The 21,085-nt window shown below is 45.4% G+C and overlaps 1 protein-coding gene across 4 annotated transcripts in view; it reads left to right on the top strand.

Annotated features, from left to right (window-relative positions):
* LOC143020952 (uncharacterized) overlaps positions 1-21,085 on the top strand; it is a 182,758-nt gene that overhangs the window by 67,318 nt on the left and 94,355 nt on the right. Inside the window, exon 1 of one of the 4 annotated variants that reach the window (XM_076177973.1) lies at positions 7,891-8,032. The exons of the other annotated variants lie outside the window; for them this stretch is intronic. The gene's annotated coding sequence lies outside the window, so the exon portion shown is untranslated. Of the gene's footprint in view, positions 1-7,890; positions 8,033-21,085 lie in introns of those variants that run through there. 4 annotated transcript variants of the gene reach the window in all.

Below are 21,085 nucleotides of genomic sequence, written 5' to 3'. Positions count from 1 at the left end.
CGCTTTTAGTGCGAAAAAAGGGGTAGGGAAAGAGACTACAATGGAGGTGACGACTGTGTGTATTAAACCGTGTTTCAACTTGGTCTGCTTGCGGGGGGCGGTGAGAAAGCAACGGGACAGCGAGCCAGGTTCACAGTATGATGCTCCGAGGCGATCTGGATCTTCTGCGTTCGTCCGGTCTTTACATACACGGGCAGGTGATGACCCGTGCTCTAAATTGGCGTGAGGTCAAAGTGTGGTGCGTGGGAAGTCCGACTGAAAACGCTACTGACTCACGAAGGCAGGGTAGGGGCTGGTGCCCCACGGTAATTTGTCAAAGAATTAAGTGTTCGTCATCACATGGTCAGGCGAGGCTCTGGTTGAGTCATCGCTGCAACTTGGGCTGGTACTGCACGTGAGTTCCTCAACGAGACTTTGTCTCACCCATGGATCTCGAGGAAGCTTTGATCGAATCACGCGGCTGGGCCCACGAAAGATTCCCTCAAGGGAGGCCATCCCCGAAAACTCCTTGGGCTCATATCTCTCTATTGGTTCATCCAATTGTTTTGAAATTTTAATATGTTGTTAGTTTAAAGGGATGCTATTTTGCAAATTTAATCAAATTAGGGTGAATGGTAGCGGCTACAAAAAAATTCTTTTAACCTCACAAAATTAAGTTTTCACTTAACTGCATTGATAATTTTATCATAGAAACTTTGTTCATATATCAACATTTTGTAGGATTTTTTTTTTTTTTTTTTTTTTTTTTTTTTTTTTTTTTTTTTGGTCTTCGAAGGATTTTTATTTGAGGGCTCCTGATTTTTTTTTTAATTCCTAAAAAAATATTTTATGTTAAAGTATAAAATGATACTGAACATAAGATGATCATTTGAAGTCCAAAAAACAACATTTCGAGATATCGTTTTTTTTTTTCAATTTTTTTTCTTTGCCCTGCCATGTGTATTCATCTGATTGGCAAGAATTTTTCACATATGATTGTGTATATATTGTTGACTTAGTGGAGAATGATGAAGCATTTAGTTCCCCTTTCTAAAGAAAGTAGTAATCACTCATAGTTGATAAGCCGGGCAGCGATAACACACTCTCCCCTTCATCTCTGCTAGTTTCTCTTGGGTTTGAAGAGTCTTGATACCTTTTCTTCCTCCCTTTATCCCTCTTGATGTTGGATATCTTCTATTGCAAGCTTACGTTTGCAGGTCATCTTGCAAGATGAATATAAGAGAAATATTGCGGGAACGTAGCGTAACAACCTCTGATGTCTACGTAGGTACTGAAGAGGCCTAGCTAGGAAGAGTACACTCTGTCGGGAAGGGATGACATTTGTCGAAGTTTACATAAAGGAAAAAATATTTTAATGATGGTTCTACGTAGTTATGAACATTAATTGATACCTCAGACTCTAGCGCACGTGTCACGCTATTCACAATCAGAGGGAATAGTGGTGCTAGACAGCAGACAGTACCATATGCAACCTGCGATTCATGGTCTCGCTTTCATGTTTCACCAACTCTGCACTGATGTAGCACAAAGTTATCTAACCTCTTGAAACGACCAATAATTTCAGCGGTCACTACATGGTTACGAAGTCAATTACATTCGTTAACCCTTCTATTGGTAAGACAGTTCTTGTATATTGCCTTCTTAAATCTAGGTGCGTCCAATTTAAATCCATTATTGCGAGTCCTGCATTGCTCTCTATGATCGTGTCTGCATCACCATTGTTGAAGCCCTTGACTTTTTTAAATGCGTCTATTAGGTCACCAATCACTCGATATCACCACAGAGTATTAAGGTGCCTAAGCCTGTCTTTGTAACGTAAATTTCTGGGTCCGTTTTCCTCTGTACTGATTATAGTGAATTAATATCCTATATTCTATAGGCTGGAGACCCTAATTGTACCACATAGTCAAGGTTGGGTCTAACTAATGCCAGATAGTTTGATAACATCTGCACTTTTGTAACCGTCCCAGCAATAAATCCTAATACCCTGTTAGGTATGTTCGTTAATGCAGTTTCCTAAATTTATGATCAAGGCTCACTAGCACTACCAAGTCTTTCTTACGTTCTGTTTCCTCTAAAATGTTTTCAAAGCTATACATGTTTTCTGGTTTGTGTAAACCTATGTTTAACTCACTGCACTGAGATATGGAAGGTCATTTGCCATTTCACCGACTCTGGGTGACCTATTTGGAGCAGTGTTTCAGGGTTCGGTAAGCGTGCCTGAGATAATTTACAATAAAATGGCCCTCGACATCCTCAGCGATTCACCTGACGTACTTCTTATCCATTCTCATGTGTGTTCTAGTCCACCGTTTTTGAGTCCTGTATCGATCCAGGTCCCCAGCCATTCTGGCAGCGCGGCCGAACTCTATACTCTCCAGTGTCTCCTGCGATGCCACACCACTCGACCTTGGGCGCTCTCCATTACACTCGGTAGTTTTCATAGTTTAATGTTTAAGAATGACCCACGTTTCTTCAACGTCCTCAAAAGAGCCGAGCACTTGAGAGATTGCTACCGCATACTTATGAGCATCCTCATCATCCCAAAGTTTCTTCAGATGAAACCTAGGTGGGTTACGTCTCGGGACTCTCTTGGTTTTGATACGCAATCTGTGTTGCTACTACAAATCTATGATCGGTCCTAAAGAATTCAACACTTTGATAAACCTTGCAGTTTTGTAGGATCTTCTAACGGGTGCTAACAAGTGTGTGATCACTCTCCTTAGCCACTCCTCTGGCATTACCATATGTCCATTGGTGTGCCTCTCGCCTCTGAAACCAGGAACCAACAATCCTCAGCTTTCTCGAATTCATCAGCGTAAGAACGTTTTGCGTACTACTTTCCACGCATCATACTTTGACCTCATGCTTATTAGGAGCACGGGTCATGACCTGCTCGTGTATATAAAGACCTGACGAACACCGAAGAATTAGATAGCCTCTGAGAGAAATACTGTGAGCCTGGCTCGCTGCTCTGTTGCTTACTCACCTCCCTCGCAAGCAGACCAAGTTGGGACACGACTTGAAACACACAATCGTCACCTTCCATGCCATCCCCCCCCCCTTTGTTGGACTTAAACTTAAATCGAGCTATCATTAATGGCACCTTACATTAATCACTGAATAAACGAGTTCCATCACAGTTAGCCTTCAAAACAGCCTAACAGTTGGCGCCCAACGTGGGGCAAGACAGCCAGCCTAAACTTTGGCTGCACAACGTGGGGCCAGACTAGAGCCTAACATTTGCCTATCAGCAAAAAATAACTGGTTCGCCTCTTTTCTCCATTTTCTTTGACAATCTCCAGTCCTCTGCCCATTACTCTCGCCTTTACCTCTCGTACCACCCCGTCCATGTACACATTGAACAGCCATGGCGACATGACGCAGTCCCACCTTTACCTCAGATCACTCACTCTCCATTTTCCATTCTAACACAAGTTCTACTACTCTCGTAAAAACTTGACTGCTCTTAACATTCTTCCCCCAATCCCATATATCTGCAATACCTCCCACAGTGCCTTCCTGTCTACCCTGTCATGAATATCCAGAAATCTTCCTACTCTTTTCTTAGATACCACTACATAGTCCATCAATGCCTTATTAACCATCCTTCTATCCACCACCGTCTCCCATGTGTACGTATGCTTGACTTTCTTCCTAAACACTGTGGTAGCTATCATCAACTCTCTAAACACATCACCATTAACTCTTCTCTATAATATTTTACCTAGCACTCCACTCTTTTCAACAACTCGATCTATTAGTTCATCCCCTACTCTTATTTTGAGAGATCCCAATACACATTGACATTCCTCTCAGAACTCTCTATCCGAAAAGTATCCCTTTCCTCCACACTTTTCTCACCAACAGGCCCATATGCGCTTACAAAGACCCACATCTCCCTTCCCAGTTTCACCTTCATCCACATTAACCTTGAAGAAACCATCCTCTCCACTTGCTTACCTACGTCCTCACTTACTAGTATAGCCACACTTCCTCGTCCTTTCCTCACTTCCGACACCCTCCCCACTACACTCCCAAACTCAAAGTCACCCCATCCTTTCAACTTGGTTTTACTTAATGCCACCACAACAATCTTCCTTCTCACATTCTGCCTATCTCTTACCTTTTATTCGCATCTACCACACCCACGCACATTAAAAGACCCAAACCTTAGGGTTCTGGTTGGAAAACTCCTCCCACAACCTCTTCTGCCTTGACATCTCACAGGAATATACCCATAGGGCTACAAAGAGGAGGAAGCCTAGTCCCACACTCAGTCTCGTTTAGCTGCCTTTACAACTTGAGTGTGGAGACTGGCAGTATTCTTTCCCTACCACAGGGGGAAGGCGAAAATGGAAATACAGTATATACTCAAAGAAGTGGTACAAGGCACTATTAAGAGGGGGTGACAGGATAACGGAGGGACAGTCGCAGTACAATAAAGTAGCACAATTTCTCTATGATTAGAGATTTCCTCTAACATAGGCAAATTGATACGAGTCTCTTGTCCGTAGGGGCGCCCTATATAGTCCGTAAAGTATCGATTGCATGCTCGTGTGTGTGTGTGTGTGTGCGCGCGCGTGCGTATATGTATGTATAATTTTGTAACTATGATAGACCAGATACAAGTACAAAGCAACCTCCGAAGTCTTAGTTTTGCGAACCTTTATATTTTTGTGGCCTTTCTGATTGACTATACTGTATATCTGGGGTCGCCAAGCGTTTTTTCATGTGGCGCCGACATCTTATATGCTTTTTTTTTCTTTTTAATTATATGAATTCAATACAATAACCATGATGATGTTAACTTTCTCTTTTATAACCTTACATTACATTTCCTACACGCATATTTATTATATTTGTTCCCTACTTTTTTACAGTCAACAACTAGTCATATATATTAACACGTATACAAATAGATTACTGGGTCCCGATCATATCAGGATCATATTAGTGTCGCCTGAAAAAAGGTTGGGAAACACTGGACTAGTTTATACCGCACAAAATAACATGCAGCCAATACCCCAGACGGGGCTGCGTCAAATTTTGCTCACATATACTATCTCACCCCCGTCCCCCACCCACTCCCCCTCATGCATCACAGCATCATCTATACAACCTTTCTCCATTCACCCCATCTTCTGTCCTCTCTCGCCCTTCCGCAACAGACATTCCCCTCTTTCCCAATGCCTCTTTACGCCCCCTCATGTTCACTCCTTCCACTTCTGCCTTCCACACCTCTTTTACTAGTCTTTCTTCACTCATTCTTTCCATGTGTCTGCAGAAGTAATACCCTGACGTCTTCTGTAGTTGTGAGTATTGAGAAAGATCAGGGTTTCATGAATAAAGCACTCACCTCACTCCCAGTTAGGCCACAGTCTTGTCAGAAAGCCCGTCCTATCATTCTCCCCCCCGCAGCTTTCTCCCCCCCCCCCGCAGTTTTCTCCCCCCCCCGTAGCTTTCTCCCCCCCCCCGCAGCTTTAGCAAGACTTACACTACCACCGGTTTCTTTGCCAAACCCGTCGTGGAGTAGGCGTTGCGAAGGTGGAAGAGGGAATCACGCGAGGAGAAAGTTGGACTCCACCGGGTGCATCAGGGTTGTCGTCGCTCCGTCAGTGTCGTGTACCATGGCGAGACTGCCACAACAACGTAAGAAATGCATCCGTATTGCACTGGGTAATACAGGTTATGTTGATATACGTGTAAGTCTAAATTTATGTAAATACGAAACCTCAATCAAACCTACAACTTTGGTATAATATGTGGCTTTTGAAGCGTCGACAGAATTAAGCATAATGAATAATTGTTGCATGTAGCTACCAAAGGAATACGAAAAGATCTTCATGCATGCAAGTGCAAGTGGTTGGGCGTCGATATGGTTGGAGGCTCTATGTACATCACGGAGGGAAGTTTGTGGAGGAGGAGGAGGGTGTCTAGCGAGTCCAGAAAGCTCATCTCTGATTGGTCGGTTCGGCACAACCCTGGCGCTGTTGTCTGGCGTGCTGCCAACTTTAACCGGATGAACCTTCTGTGTCCCTCCTTACGGGCGAAAGTCGTGTATCTATCACGAAAACGTAATTTCTCCTGTCTTCTTTAAAATTGTACTTACCGAAAGAATGTACGTTATGGAATGTGTATCATGTATAAAAGTTGTAAGTATAATGTATACAGTAAATGTATAGTGTGTATAATGTGTAAATGTTAATATGTATAAATGTGTATGAAAAATATCGTATACATACATGTATATGCCGATGTAAAATACACATACATATTAGTTATATTTAATACGTGCACGCATGTGTATTTTCCTAATTGTAATATACAGGACACACACACACACACACACACACACACACACACACACACACACACACACACACGAATACAACACGTGATCCAAGATGGTGAATCACAGACACGACTTGGTGGGTCGGTTGGTAGAGTCCCCGACTGTCACTACGTCGGTCCGGGTTCGAATCCTGTCCAGGGCTGAAATAATTTCAGTATCGCTGCGCTTCGAGTCGTTACTCCAACTCGTGAGCGGGGAGTTTGGGGTGCGTGTAAGGTCACATCATTACCCATAGATCGTTCATACGAGCTCTGAGCTCTCGTCCGGGAGGGAAATAGCTGTCGATCACGAGTCCAACACGTGATCCAAAGACCAAGGTGAATCACACACACACACGAGTCCAACACGTGATCCAAGACCATGGTGAATCACACACACACACACACACACACACACACACACACACACACACACACGAGTCCAACACGTGATCCAAGACGATGGTGAATCACACATACACACACACACACACACACACACACACACACACACACACACACACAATCTCTGCAGCCGTCATAACCTGTAAATTCCCATATGGAGATTTTTAGGCTAGGATCATCTGAGCTCCAGTTGATGTATCTCTGTTTATGTGAGTGTGTGTGCGATTGTGTTCGTGTGCATTTACGCACGCGTTTGTAATTCATAGTCTTTGATCACGTACTGGATTCGTGACCGACTTACATTACCCACACACCTCATGAAATTTCCACAGCTGATATGGCTCAATCTATGGGTATGTCTTTTCGGGTACACACACACACACACACACACACACACACACACACACACACACACACACACACACACACACACACACACAAACGCACACACACACACACACACCTACAAGCACACCCACGCACATACACACAAACACACGCACACAAACACACACACATAAACACACACACACATTCTACACGAGTTCGTATCTAAATATGATAATTGGAAAACAAATATATATATATTGAGTTGGAACGGTACATGAATTTGAGACTTAGAAAATTAGAGTATAGGAGACAAGACACAACGATCGGTGCTCCTTTCCTGTATACTACAATTAGGTAAATACAATTATGTACACACACACACACACACACACACACACACACACACACACACACACAAACTCCATACCAAAGCGAAAGGATCGTTTTGTATTGTGATTCTTTAATGGACCGATCTCAGGATCACTGAGCTAGCAGTGAAAGAAAATACCACACTAACAATCAATTTATGTGTTTGTATGTGTATACCTTATCGTAGTATGAAGTATATAAACTATGTTCATAAGGTTCCGTCTCGTACTATATCATACCTTACTTAATTTTTTTTTTTTTTTTTTTGTCTGAAACAAGTTATGCTTACGTAATCATACTGCCTTATTGACAACAGCTTTTCTTGCGAGATATGGAGGCATATTCACAATTAAAGTGGTGTTTGATTTTCAAGCTCTAAATCCCTGTAAACAAAACTGCCTCGTCGGCAACTCAAGTGGTCTGCGATCACCGGCCTCTCGCAGCAAAGAGCCGGGCTTCCTTTGTGTGTCTCGGCGCCACAGAGACGCACGCGCACTACCTCACTGTCGCCGACACGACGCTTGGCTGGGTGGTACGGTACCCTGATTATTCTGCCAAAGAACCACACTCGATGTGTTCCTACATCAGAAAAAAGGTCAGATCTTCGTTTAATTTTACAGCTACATTTGTAATCAGCCCCTACAAGTCCACTGTTGAGCAAAGCCCCCCCCCTCTACTGCCACACCCCTCTTACAAACATATCCATCTTGTTTCTCTAAGTGTCTGCTCCTTTCCCTCACTCGACGTCCGGTCAGTGAACACTTTATGTGCCATCCCTTCTTTTTACTTATCCCAATTCCATATCCTCCCGTTTACAACGTCAGCATATTTTACCATTATCTCCTCTCCTACTGGACTTAACCTCTTTCCGTGTTTGATATCTGTTGACTGATCACTGGGCAATTACCTTGCTGCCGCCCCCAGTCAGTCACTGAGTAGTCGGTTTAGATTTTCGGCATTGGACGGCAGGTGCAAAAATCAGTAATAAGAGGAAAAGAACAAAAGAAAAACAAGAAATAATTATATAAAGTTAACCGAAATTAATATTTTGGGTGGTGTTGATAAAAATGGAGACCATAAGGCCTGTACTAGGCAGTTCGATGTTCATTACCACCTATCATCTCCATCCATAAAGTTATCTAATCTTCTCTTACAACCATTAGTTTCAGTGCTCACTACATGGTTGCAAGTCCATTCGTTAATCACTCTGGTGTTAAACCAGTTTTTTCCTATTTCCTTATTAAATCAAACTTTGTTCAATTTAAACCCATTTCTCCTGGTCCTACCCTGCTGTCTGTGATCACTTTGCCTTCACCCTTGTTAAAGCCCTTGACTCACTTGAGTACCTCTGTTAGGCTCATCTCGCGCTCTACGTTTTTCCAGATATAAGGTGTAGGCTATCTTCGTAACGTAAATTTCCAAGCCTTTGTGTAATTTTGGACATTCTCCTCTGTACGGAGTATAGTAAATATCCATTCTATAGAACTGAGACCAAAACTGTACCGCATAGTCAAGGATGCGTCAAACTATCGCCCGATAGATAATTACATCTGTACTCTTGTTTGAAACCGCTTCAGCAATAAATTATAATGCCCTGTCAGCTCTATTCCTGTCACTGATGCAGTGTTTCCTAAATTTAAGGTCAGGACCCAAACACTCGCCCTTTTCACATTATGCTTGCTGGGTTGTGTAAACTCAGGGTTACAACTCTGCACTTTGAGATATTGAAGTACATTTTCCATTTCACCGACCATGCAAACAATTTAGGTCATCCGCAAACTTACCAACATCGCTATTAATCACATTGCCCAAGTCGTTTATATACATAATGAACAATAAGGAACCCAAAATCGAGCCCTGGGGAACTCCACCAGTAACAGAATGTTAGTAGTCTCACTTCCCTCTTCACCCCCGTCCTCACCTCTTCTCGGCGTCCCACGACTTTACTGACCCCCAAGCGGTCCCATGGGACACGACCGACTTGCGCACCCTCAGTTGTATGACCACAAAGCTGTTATGAAGAAACGCACGTGCAGCTCACCAGCCTAAGACCAACCCTGTGAGGACCCCCAAAGGTGACTAACCAGTGCTGGGGTCTACCACGTGAGGCACCATAAAGCCTCTTTGAGGATATACGTACGACGCCAGCAATAGCTGACCTGCACCTCGGCCAGCCATGTGACACGGGAACACTGGGCCTATTGAAGAACGCATACCCTGTGTCTTCGTGAGTCACCGGCATCAAACATTTTGCCTCCGACTTCCCACGCAGCACACGTGACCTCACGCGAATTAGAACACGGGTCATGACCTGCCCGTGTATATAAAGGATTAACCAACGCCGAAGATTCAGATCGCTTCAGAACATACGTGAGCCTGGCTCGCTGCTCCTAGTTTTCTCACCTCATCCCCGCAAGCTGATCGCCCGGGGACCCTACTCGAATCACAGTCTTCACCTTGCCGACTCGTCCCCACCCCCCTTTGAGGTCCAATATTCATTGCTAAGTAAACCCAATTCTCCAGAGTGCCTTCACCCATCCTAACATTTGGCTGCCCAACGTTTGGGGCCCCCAATCCCGTCAGCCAATCGACAGCCGCCACTTGATCGGCCAGGTCGTCTGCCACCACTGCCGCTCAACTGCTACCAGCCGCCATTTGTATGCCAAATCGTCTGCCAGTTTGCCCACCAGGTCTGCCAACTCGGCTACTGTCGCTGCCTGCTTAGTCGTCTGCCCTCTGCCAATTCAACTTCCCACACTCGCCTACCACAGGTAACTGCCGTCACTTGTCTCCCAGATCGACTACCGCCACTTGCCTGCCAGATGAACTGTTGCGATTTGTCTGCCACATCACCAGCCACCGTGACTGCCAGTTCACCTACCAGGTCTACCCTCTGCCATCTCACCCACCAGTTTGACTGCCGTCGTTGCCTGCCAGATTGTCAACTACCAGTTCGATTGCCCACCACAGGTGTCTGCCAGATCGACTGCCGCCACTTGTCTGCCAGATCGACTGCCGCCCCTTGTCTGCAAGATCGTCTGCCTCCACTTGTCTGCAAGATCGTCTGCCACCACTGCCCACCAGCTCAACTGCCGTCGCCACAAATATATTCGTGGCCTACCGCCACACCGCTAGATCATTTGGCGAACTACGGATGTGCGGGTCCCCACTTTGACCCTCCCACACGCTCAACAGAGATCAAAGGTCCCGCACTTCGACTCCGTTAAAGCTAAACGAATAGCAACCTCGTCTGTCAACTCTCTACGCCAACCATGGCCCAGGTAGACGGTTCTTTTAACAGAAACGAAGCCATCGTCACAATCCGAAGTATTCGCATGGAAGCCCAGCTGCAGTGAGTCGAGGAAAACAGTGAAGACTACTATCACTACGTACGAATAGAACTTCAGTGCCGTCGAGACCTCGAGTCGAGGTAACACATCCCTGCTTCAGCTCCAGCACTAAGGGTCTTGCCTCCACCACGCGCCTTCACCCCAGAAAACGAGCCGCTATACAGTTCTTGGGAAGATTCGACCCATACGTCCAAAGTGCGGGCTACGGCCCAACGGACACACTAACTTGCCTTCTCTCTTATCCCAACAGAGGCCTGGGACTTGGTTCGATCCTTGCCCCCTAAGCTCCAACAGAATTACTACGAGGTCGGGAAGCTGCTGAAGGACGTGTACCAGCTTACACCAGCAAAACTCCGAAGCAATTTCTTCAACGCCGCACCGGAAAACCATGATGATATGAGACGGTTGACGCTCAGGTCCCATCATTACTTGAACGCGTGGATCGAAGCCTGCCACGTGCCGGAGACCTTCGACGCCCTCCATGATTTCTTCGTCGCAGATATCGTCCACAGCCTGCTGCCTTCTGACATGGTAGTTCACCTTAAGGATCGGGATTGCACGTCACTCGAGACTATGATAACGATTGGGAACCAATACCTGACCGCACGCCCTACTCTACAACAGCTGTGCTGAAACCGGGTATCTCACGAATCCTCTTTGTCATCCTCTAACCCTTTTCCACGGGTTACTGTATAGACGCCAGCATCCCGTACAGAGTCGTCACCCACGACCGCGGTCCCTGCTGCTCCAAGTCGACCAGCGAATGCTGGCCGAAATCCGCAAGGCTGTGAGCTCCACGGGCCCAACAGCCGCCATACCCAGGAGTGCCGAGTCTTGCAGCAGGGCCCACGGTCGAGAATATCAACGACACCCCCCCCGTGCTGCTTACGTCATCCACGACATACAGGACAACTCCGGTCCCGCGAGGGTAGCCGAGCGCCCCGAGGCTTGATACCCTGTGGCAAACGAACAGCCATCTGCTGCTACTGCAGTTTGAGGGCCAGCTCCACCCCCGCCTTCAAATTCCGCCCCAGTCGTGAAGACAACTCCCTTGAGGATATCTTTTCGAGACTCCACACAACTTCCAGCCTCGACTTCCTTGGGGGCATGTTAGAAGTCCTCACTTCCCTCCCTCCCGTTCTCACCTCTTCTCGGCATCCCACGACTCGGGCACCCTCAGCCGCATGAACATCACAAAGCCCCTTTGAAGAACCGCACGTGCAGCTCACCAGCCTAAGACCAACCCTGTGAGGCCCCCCAAAGATGACTAACCAGTGCTGGGGTCTACCACGTGAGGCACCACAAAGCCTCCTTGAGGAAGCACGTATAGTGCCAGCGTCTGCCAGCTATGTGACACGGGAACACTGGACTTATTGACGAATACATACTCTCTGTCTTCCTGAGTCACCGGTGCCAAACGTTTTACCTCCGACTTCCCATGCAGCATACGTGACCTCACACCAATTAGAACACGGGTCATGATCTGCCCATGTGTATAAAAGATTGGCCAACGCCGAAGATTCAGATGACCTTAGAGCATCATATGTGAGCCTGGCTCGCTGCTCCTTGTTTTCTCACCTCCCCCATCCCCGCAAACTGATCGCCCGGGGACACTACTTGAGACGCAGTCGTCTCCTCGCCGTCTCGTCCTCCCCCATTGGCGCCCAACATTCATTGCTAAATAAATTCAAATCTCCATCAGAGTTTGCCTTCAACCAGCCTTACACACTACCTCATTTTGGATCTCAAGTCGTTAATGGTGACCGACTGTTTTCTGTCGGTAATTCATGCTCAAATCCACTTAAACATTTTTCCTCCTATCCCAAGGGCTTTTGATTCTATTTAGTGGTGGGGCACCTTGTCGAACGCTTTGCTAAAGTCAAGGGAAATAACATCGTAAATATCATTGTTATCTGCCACCTTGTAGACATTACCGTAAAAGAATGAAATATAAGTTTAACACAACCTACTCTTTTACGACTATACCATGGGCTCTAATTTTATTTAGTTGTCTCTGATGAGCACCCTGTCGAACACTGCTAAAGTCGAGATATTGTAATTATCTGCAGCCTTGTAGACATTAGTATGAGAGGATGAAATATTAGTTATATATGACCTACCCATGGCGAACCTATGCTGTGAATCACGAATCAAATTATGCCTCGATATGATTCCATCATTTCGCCCATAACACGGCGTCAAACTGATTGAGCTGTAGTGCATATAACATATGTGTATATATATATATATATATATATATATATGTATGTATGTATATATATATATATAATTATCAGGAACAACTTTTGTCCCCAAGAAAAAGACACATTGTCAACCGACTTATTAACATTTCCGTTAACTGTTCATAGATTTCAAATTTACCCTCGTTTAGCTCACATAGAATTTTCGTCTGGACCCGGGGATTTTATATCTTCAGGCCTATTAATCTGACCGCATATTCCATGCTAATGTTGATGTTAGTGTTTACTTCTCACATACCCACTGAAGATCGGGTTGCGCCAGGGTTGTGCAAGACTGGAGTGGTAAGGAAGGCAAATCCGAGGGATATGGAGATGATATATGAGAGTGCACTACCTGTGTAGGAAAAGTGTGGGTTCAGGAAATATATTTATAGTGCAATGGGCTAAGTCACTGACACTGTCACGTCCGAGCCGAGTTCGAGCTCTTGGCTTGACCACGTATCAATTTCCACATATATGCTTCCATCGAGCTCCTCGTCAGTCGACTGCGATGGCATGGAATTAAAAGTGAATTGTGGTTGAAAATATGTTAATCTGTTCACTGGAGACCAGTGTGTGTATGTATATATGTGTGTAATATATATATATATATGTATATATATATATATATATAAATGGACTCTGTAGTAGAAAAGAAAGAATACTGCTACCGAGTGTTCTCGTTTAGAGCCGTAAAAAGCGAATAAAATGGGACGGATGATAGGAGTAGGTATCCTGCTCTTTGTAGCACCAAAGGGTTTCTTAAAAGAGAGAGAGAGCAAAGGCATAAAAGGGTCTAGGAATAGTCTTCCAAGCAGAACCCTAAAGTTTGGATCTTTTAATGTGGATAGGTTTGTTACAGATGAAAGGAAAGGGGATGAAGTAGACAGTACGAGTATGCGAGAAGTGGATGTGTTGGCAATGAGTGAAACTAAGTTGAAAGGGAGGGTGATTTTGAGTTTGGGAGTGAAGTGAGAAGGTTGTCGGAAGTGAAGAGAGGACGAGGGAGAAAGGGGGTGGCTATACTATCAAGTGGAGAGGTAGGTAAGCGTATGGTGGAGTGGAAGGTTTCTTCAAAGTTAATGTGGATGAAAATGAAACTGGGAACGGAGACGTGGGTGTTTGTAAGTGCATATGGGCCTGGTCGTGAGAAGAGTGTCGAGAAAAGTAGTGAAATTGGGAGATCTCAATACTAGAGTAGGAGATGGAATGGTTGAGAAGTGTGGAGTACCAGGAAAAAGTCGTAGTAGAGAGTTGATATTTGATACATTGTTTAGGAAGAAAGTCAAGCATGAGTACAAATGGGAGAGGGTGGATTGAAGGGTGGCAGATAGGGCTTCAATGGACTATATAGTGGTACCCTGGAGAAGAGTAGGAAGAATTCTGAATATACATGTTTTTTAGGGGAGTGGTGGAATATCAGATTTTTTTTTGTGGCTCTTGACCCGTGTTCTTAATTGGCGCTAGGTCAAAGTCGATGCCTGGGAAGTCGGACGCAAAACGTTCTCAAGACGTTGATCTCAACAAGATGGAATATATGGGTGGTACTGTACGTGCGTTTCCTCAAATAACCATTTGTGCGGCTCAAGTGGCCGGGCGGCGCGCAGGTTGGCCGACAAGGTTTCTTATGCTGGTAACCTAGTAGATGGAGCCGGGTACTCATGTGCGTTTCTTCAAAGAGGCTTTGTCCCACCTGCGGGCCTCAGGGAAGCTTTGGTGGACCCGACGCAACCGGGTGGGTACAAACATGTCCCCATTGCAGGTCGACATGGTCGTGGGATGGGCCAGGACTAGGGGGTGGGGGAAAGGTGAGGACAACTTCCGAAACACACCTGCACGGAATTCGAGGGTGGAAGTGAAGTCATTTAGAGCCTCGACAAGTAATCGTCAAAATAGTTGTCCTTATGACGGGACCAGAACTTGAAGGTTGGGGTGAAGCTGGGCAGTAGCATGCGGTGGTCTGTGTGTCGCAGGGTAGCAAGCCTTGGTGTGCTCTGCTACTCCCATGGGACAGTTGACTTGTATGTCTTGGATGACGACGAGGAGGTTAATGATCTCGGGAAGCTGCTCAGGGGAACTCGCACCTGGAACGCGTCCTGGGATCATGTCGCACAGTGGTATTGGTAACATGGTTACAACATCTCCCTAAAAATATAGTTGAGAATGGTCGTGGTTACCGGTTGGGGCGTTAGGCTACTCAGGGCGTCGTGGACTTGGCAGTCGAGGTTGCTTGTCAGCTTTACCGGAGTCGAGATGCAGGACCCAATAATCTCCGTTGAGCATGTGAGTAGGTGAAGGTGGGGACGCTCACAGGTATGGTTTGCTAAGTGATCTAGTGGAGGTAGGCCACGAAATACCTGTGATGGGCGAGACTGTAGGCCGTCGAGCTGGCAGTCGTGATAGGCAGCGGCGGCAGTCGAGCTGTTTGGCAGGCGAGCTGGCAGTCGGCAGACCTGGTGGGCAGCAGCGGCAGTTGAGCTGGCAGCCAGCGGCGGCAGATGAGCTGGCAGTCGGCAGACCTGGCAAGCAACGACGGCAGTCGAGCTGGCAGTATATCTGGTAGGTATTCGGCAGAGCTGGGGATCGGGGCCCAAACGTTGGGCAGCCAAATGTTAGATATACTGGCTCGACGTTGGACGCCAAATGGTAGGCTGGAAGGCAAACAGTGATGGAGAGAATGGTGATTTTTAGTTTAAAATTAAGTTAGGCGCCAATATATAGCTCGCTGTAAGTACCAGAAAAAAAGTAGGTGGCGAGGGAAGTGACGATTTTGCGTTTCAAGTCATGAACCAAAGTGACTTGCGGGAGGAGACTGCGACGGTGGCAGAGAGCTTGTCTCGCAGGGTGATGCCCCGAGGCGATCTGAGTCTTCGGCAATTCCGTCCAGCTTTTATACAAGGGTCAGGTCTTGACCCGTGCTCTTAATTGGGAAGTCATACGCAAAACGTTCTCAAGACATTGATACCAAGATGGATTACATGGCTGGTACTGCACGTGCGTTTCTTCAAATAACCGTTGTGCGGCTCACGTGGCCTGGCGGCGCGCAGGTTGGCCGACAGGGTCCGTTCTTATGCTGGTGACCTAGTAGATGGAGCCGGGTACTGCACGTGCGTTTCTTCAGAGAGGCTTTGTCCCACCCGCGGGCCACAAGGAAGCTTTGATGGACCCGACGCAACCGGGTAGGAACAAGTGTGTCCCTATGGGACCTCTTACGAGTCTACAAGGTCGTGGGACGGGCCAGGACTATAGGAGGGGAGCATTCACCGATTGGTGAGGGAGTTAGGAATGGTATCTGTGATGCTTGTCCGGTCTACAGGAAAATATGATTATGCCCTTACGTATGTCCCAGAGGATGCGGAGTGACACTGGCAGCTTGTGGAACATCAAGATACAAATTGCCCGTCATTACTGACGTCCATGCACGTGCTTGTCTTCCTGGCATCCGGCGCACGCTTTTTGTCGCACTAATTTCGCAATTGATAACATGGGCTGAGGTGCGTGTAATTTGTGAAGTAATGTGAAAAATGCCGGATCATTTACCCAGCTCCAGAGAAGTGGCAGCACGGATCGCAGGGTGTTAACAGGAACGTGGTGTCATTTGAGTATTGACATACTCATCACGTTGGTTGCACCTGTCTGATGTTCGTTGACTGTGGACCGTCGCAATTTTACATATGGCGGTAGCTGTGACACCTAGACGGAGATGCCATTATTCGCTAATTACAGCAAGTGTTCTACGAACGAGGACCACCTGAATAGTTCTGCGATAATAAGTCTCGAAGGTATTGATTGCTTCGTGACAGGTTGTTCGTTACGCATTCCATTTGGCTGCCAGACTTTCCAGGTCATCAGGGGGGATGCCACACTACTTGAGGACTTTACGGAGATGGTCTTTGAAACGCTTGTTCTTGCCTCCAAAATTTCGTTTGGCAACTTGAAGTATATAAGCTGTGTTGGTAGGCGATTCTCAGCCATACGGATGCTTCGATACTTTGTTGTTTGGTGTTGGTGCGGGGGATATATGTATGGAGTTGAAAACGACAGTATTTTTGTAGATATTTAACTTTTTCTTGTATTTTCGATGTTTCTGATGACATTATTTTCTTCAATTGGGTATGCTAAATTTGCATAGTCTTCCATATATATGTGTATGCATAATTTTGTAACTGATACAACACATACAATTACAAAACGACCCCCGAAGTCTTATTTTCGCGAAGCCATATGTTTTGCGGCCTGATTGATCACAGAAGCCAACACAATTCTTAGATTGGATCGATTAACTTGCCCCAGCCGCGAATTCCATGGGCATCCCCTTTCCATCCTCCATCGAAGGTTGTCTCTCATGAAGACAAAGCAGGATCAACCTCAGGGAAATGTGCCACATGCCCATAAACTGGAATGTCGATCCGCATAGATCTAAAAACAGAAACGAACATTGCTATGACGTCACAGTTATTGCGGAGGAAAATCCCATGCGGACAAACATACGCCACGGTACACTACTCATTTTCTTGTGAAAAATATTCGCATTTATCGGTTATTTTGACGGGATCCGACTTGATTCAACTTTTCCAAATGCCACCCACTAAACACTGCTGCAATGGACTATGGCGCAGTGACTCATGTGAAGGGTGTTACTTGAAAATGTCAGCGATGGGTTCCAGCGTGTAGAAAGGAGGATTTTACCACCGAGAACGTGGAAAGGACATTGTGTAGGGAATCTGGGTCTACTGATACCCACATCCAATCCTCTCTCACGCTTAGAGCAGGTTAGTCCACCAAGCACTGGAACTACAATGTTGTCCAGTTCAAATTCAAACGTGGTTTATTAATTCATTGTCAACTACGGAGCAGAGGCCTAAGCCCAGACAGTGCCTCACGCAGATAATGTTGAAAGTTGAGCTGTCCAGACTGATATCCACAATGAGTGGGCTTCAGGAAAGAATGCCAGTCACACAGCTTCAATTATCTATATCATTGGATAGCTCCCATCATTCTGAGTATTTTGGACATCATGAATAAGTACTGCAAATTCATAGTAACATCAGTAGCGAATTTAATATATTTAGTGTAAATGGTGGGGGCTGCAATGGAGAAATACAGAACACCTAACCTAAAAATTCTTGCAAAATTGTTTCCAATGCTGGGAGTAGGGAAAGAATAAAAATCTGATGTCTGCAAGTGACTACAATTTTGGGTGGCTCCTATCATTCTCGAGAATTTTTAATCCCATGAACAAGTACCGCAAATTAATAGCGTTTGTAGCTATTTAATTTTTTGTGTATTTTTGACGGAGTTGCCGTGGAAACGAATCTTTCATATTTTGTCATGGTTCAGAGTTACTCTGCTCATATCATCAAGGCTTGCATTTACGTCCCTTGCTCTTGATGTTCCATAAGTAGTGATGCTGCTTCAATAACTATGAAATATTGGGTTTGGCTTCTTGTTCAATCCATGAGGCTAGCAGAAGTGGCTATGGCAGAGCCTTGTTTCCGCTTTTCTCCTGAACACTCCAACCGTCGCAATTGATAACACGGGCTGAGGTGCGTGTAATTTGTGAAGTAATGTGATATATGCAGGATCATTTACCCACCTCCAGTGAAGTGGCAGCACGGATCGCAGGTGTTAACAGGAATGTGGTGTCAATTGAGTATTGACATACTTATCACGTTGGTTGCACCTCTCTGATGATCGTTGACAGTGGACCGTCTCAGTTTTACAATTGGCGGTATCTGTGACACCTAGACGGAGATGTCATTCGCTAATTACAGCAAGTGTTCTACGAACGAGGACCACCTGAATAGTTCTGCGATAAGTCGAAGATATTGGTTGCTTCGTGACAGTTTGTTAGTTACACATTCCATTTGGCTGCCAGACTTTCCAGGCCATCAGAGGGGATGCTACACTATTTGAGGACTGTACGGAGATGGTCTTTGAAACGCTTGTTCTTGCCTCCAAAATTTCGTTTGGCAGCTTGAAGTATATAAGTTGTGTTGTCCTCAACACTCCAACCATCGCTTCAGTTGAATGTTGGAATGTCAATACGTTTTAACGTCTAATCTATCAGGATTTCATGAAGAAAGCACTCGCTTCACTCTACCGAGCTAGGCCAGTCGTCAGAAAGCCCGTCCATTCATTCTCATCCTGTGCGAAGCTTTCGCAGGACTTACAAACTACCACCGGCTTGCTTACCCGTCGTGGAGGAGGCTGCCAAAGTGGTGGGGGGACTCACGCGGGTGAAAGTTGGACTCCGGCAGTTTGTCTGTGTTACCGTCGCTCCGTCAGGATCGTATACCATGGTGACTGCTACAATTGCCCAACATTAAGAAATGCATGAGCATTGCACTTTGTAATATAGGGAATATTGATGTACATGAAAGTCTAAATTTATGTAAATACGAAATCACAGGACTCGCTACAACTTTGGTATAATACGCTTTTGAAGCGTCGACAGAATTAAGCATAATAAATAATTGTTACGTGTAGCTACCAAAGGAATACGATATCTACATGCATGTAAAGTGCAAGTGGTTGGGCGTCGATATGGATGGCTCAATGTACGTTACGGAGGGAGGTTTGTGGAGGAGGAGGAGGAAGGTTTTTGTCTAGCGAGTCCAGAAAGCTCGACTCTGATTGGCCGGTTCGGCACAACCCTGGCGCTGCTGTCTGACGTGCTGCCAACTTAACCGACAGAACCTACTGTATCCCGCCTTACGTGCGAAAGTCGTGTGTCTATAATGAAAACGTATTTTCTTCTCTGTCTTCTTTAAAATTGTACTTACCACACACTAAAGTGTATGTTATGTAATGTGTATAATGTATCAATGTTGTACGTGTATAATGTATACCGTAAATGTATAATGTGTATAATGTATACCGTAAATGTATAATGTGTATAATGCATAGTTATTCAAAATATATAATGTGTAAATGTTGTATATGTGAAAAATATCAAATACATGTTCTCTTGTGAGTTTGCCGATGTAAAATGCACATCCACATTAGTTATATATAGTGCGTGCATGTGTATTTATCTAATTGTAATATACAGGACACACACACACACACACACACACACACACACACACACACACACACACACACACACACACACACACACACAAACTCTGCAACCGTCATAACTAGTTCTAAATTCCCTTATGTTGCGGTTTCAGCTTAGGCTCATCTGAGCTCTACCAGTCGATGCATCTATGTGTGAGTGTGTGTGCGTTTGTGTTTGTATGTATTTACGCACGGGCTTAATTTATCATCTTGGATCACGTGCTGGATTCGTGATCGACATATATTACCCATACACCTCTTCAAGAAATTTCCTGAGCCGATATGGCTCAATCTATGTGTAATGGTATGACTTTACGGGCACACACACACACACACACACACACACACACACACACACACACACACATATATATATATATATATATATATATATATATATATATATATATATATATACATACAAACACATGAGTTCAATTTAATTATGATAATTGGAAATTAGATATATAGATAAAGTTGGAACCGTAGATGAATTTCAGTCTATGTTAGAAAATTAGAGAATAGGAAACGGGACACAACGATCGTTGGTTCATTCCTGTATACTATAATTAGGTAAATGCAATTATGTACACGCGCGCGCGCGCACGCACCACGACTCGCTTGGCGCAGTGGTGGTTGAGTTCCCGGCTGCCAATACGGCGGTCCGGGTTCGAATTCCGCCCAGGGCTGAAATAATTTCAGTATCATTGCACTGCGAGTCGTTACTCCAACTCTCGTGGCCGGGGAGTTGGTTTTGTGTGTGCGTTTAAGCTCACAACATTACCTAGGTCGGTAATATATATGAGCTTTGAGCTCTCTCTCGGGAGGGAAATAGCTGTCGATCACGAGTCCAACACGTGATCCAAGACCATGGTGAATCGCACACTACATACAACACACGCACAGGTCCCATACCTAAGGGGAAGGACCTTTTGTATTGCGATTCCTTAAGTCCTGGGTGTGAACCCTCAGGATCACTTGAGTTAGCAAAGA

This window comes from Oratosquilla oratoria, chromosome 41 (genome assembly GCF_046742065.1).
Source record: "Oratosquilla oratoria isolate Oo_2021 chromosome 41, ASM4674206v1, whole genome shotgun sequence".
NCBI classification, from domain to species: Eukaryota; Metazoa; Arthropoda; class Malacostraca; order Stomatopoda; family Squillidae; genus Oratosquilla; species Oratosquilla oratoria.
Note: the sequence above shows the minus strand (reverse complement) of the source record. Positions and strands in the feature narration are given on the sequence as shown.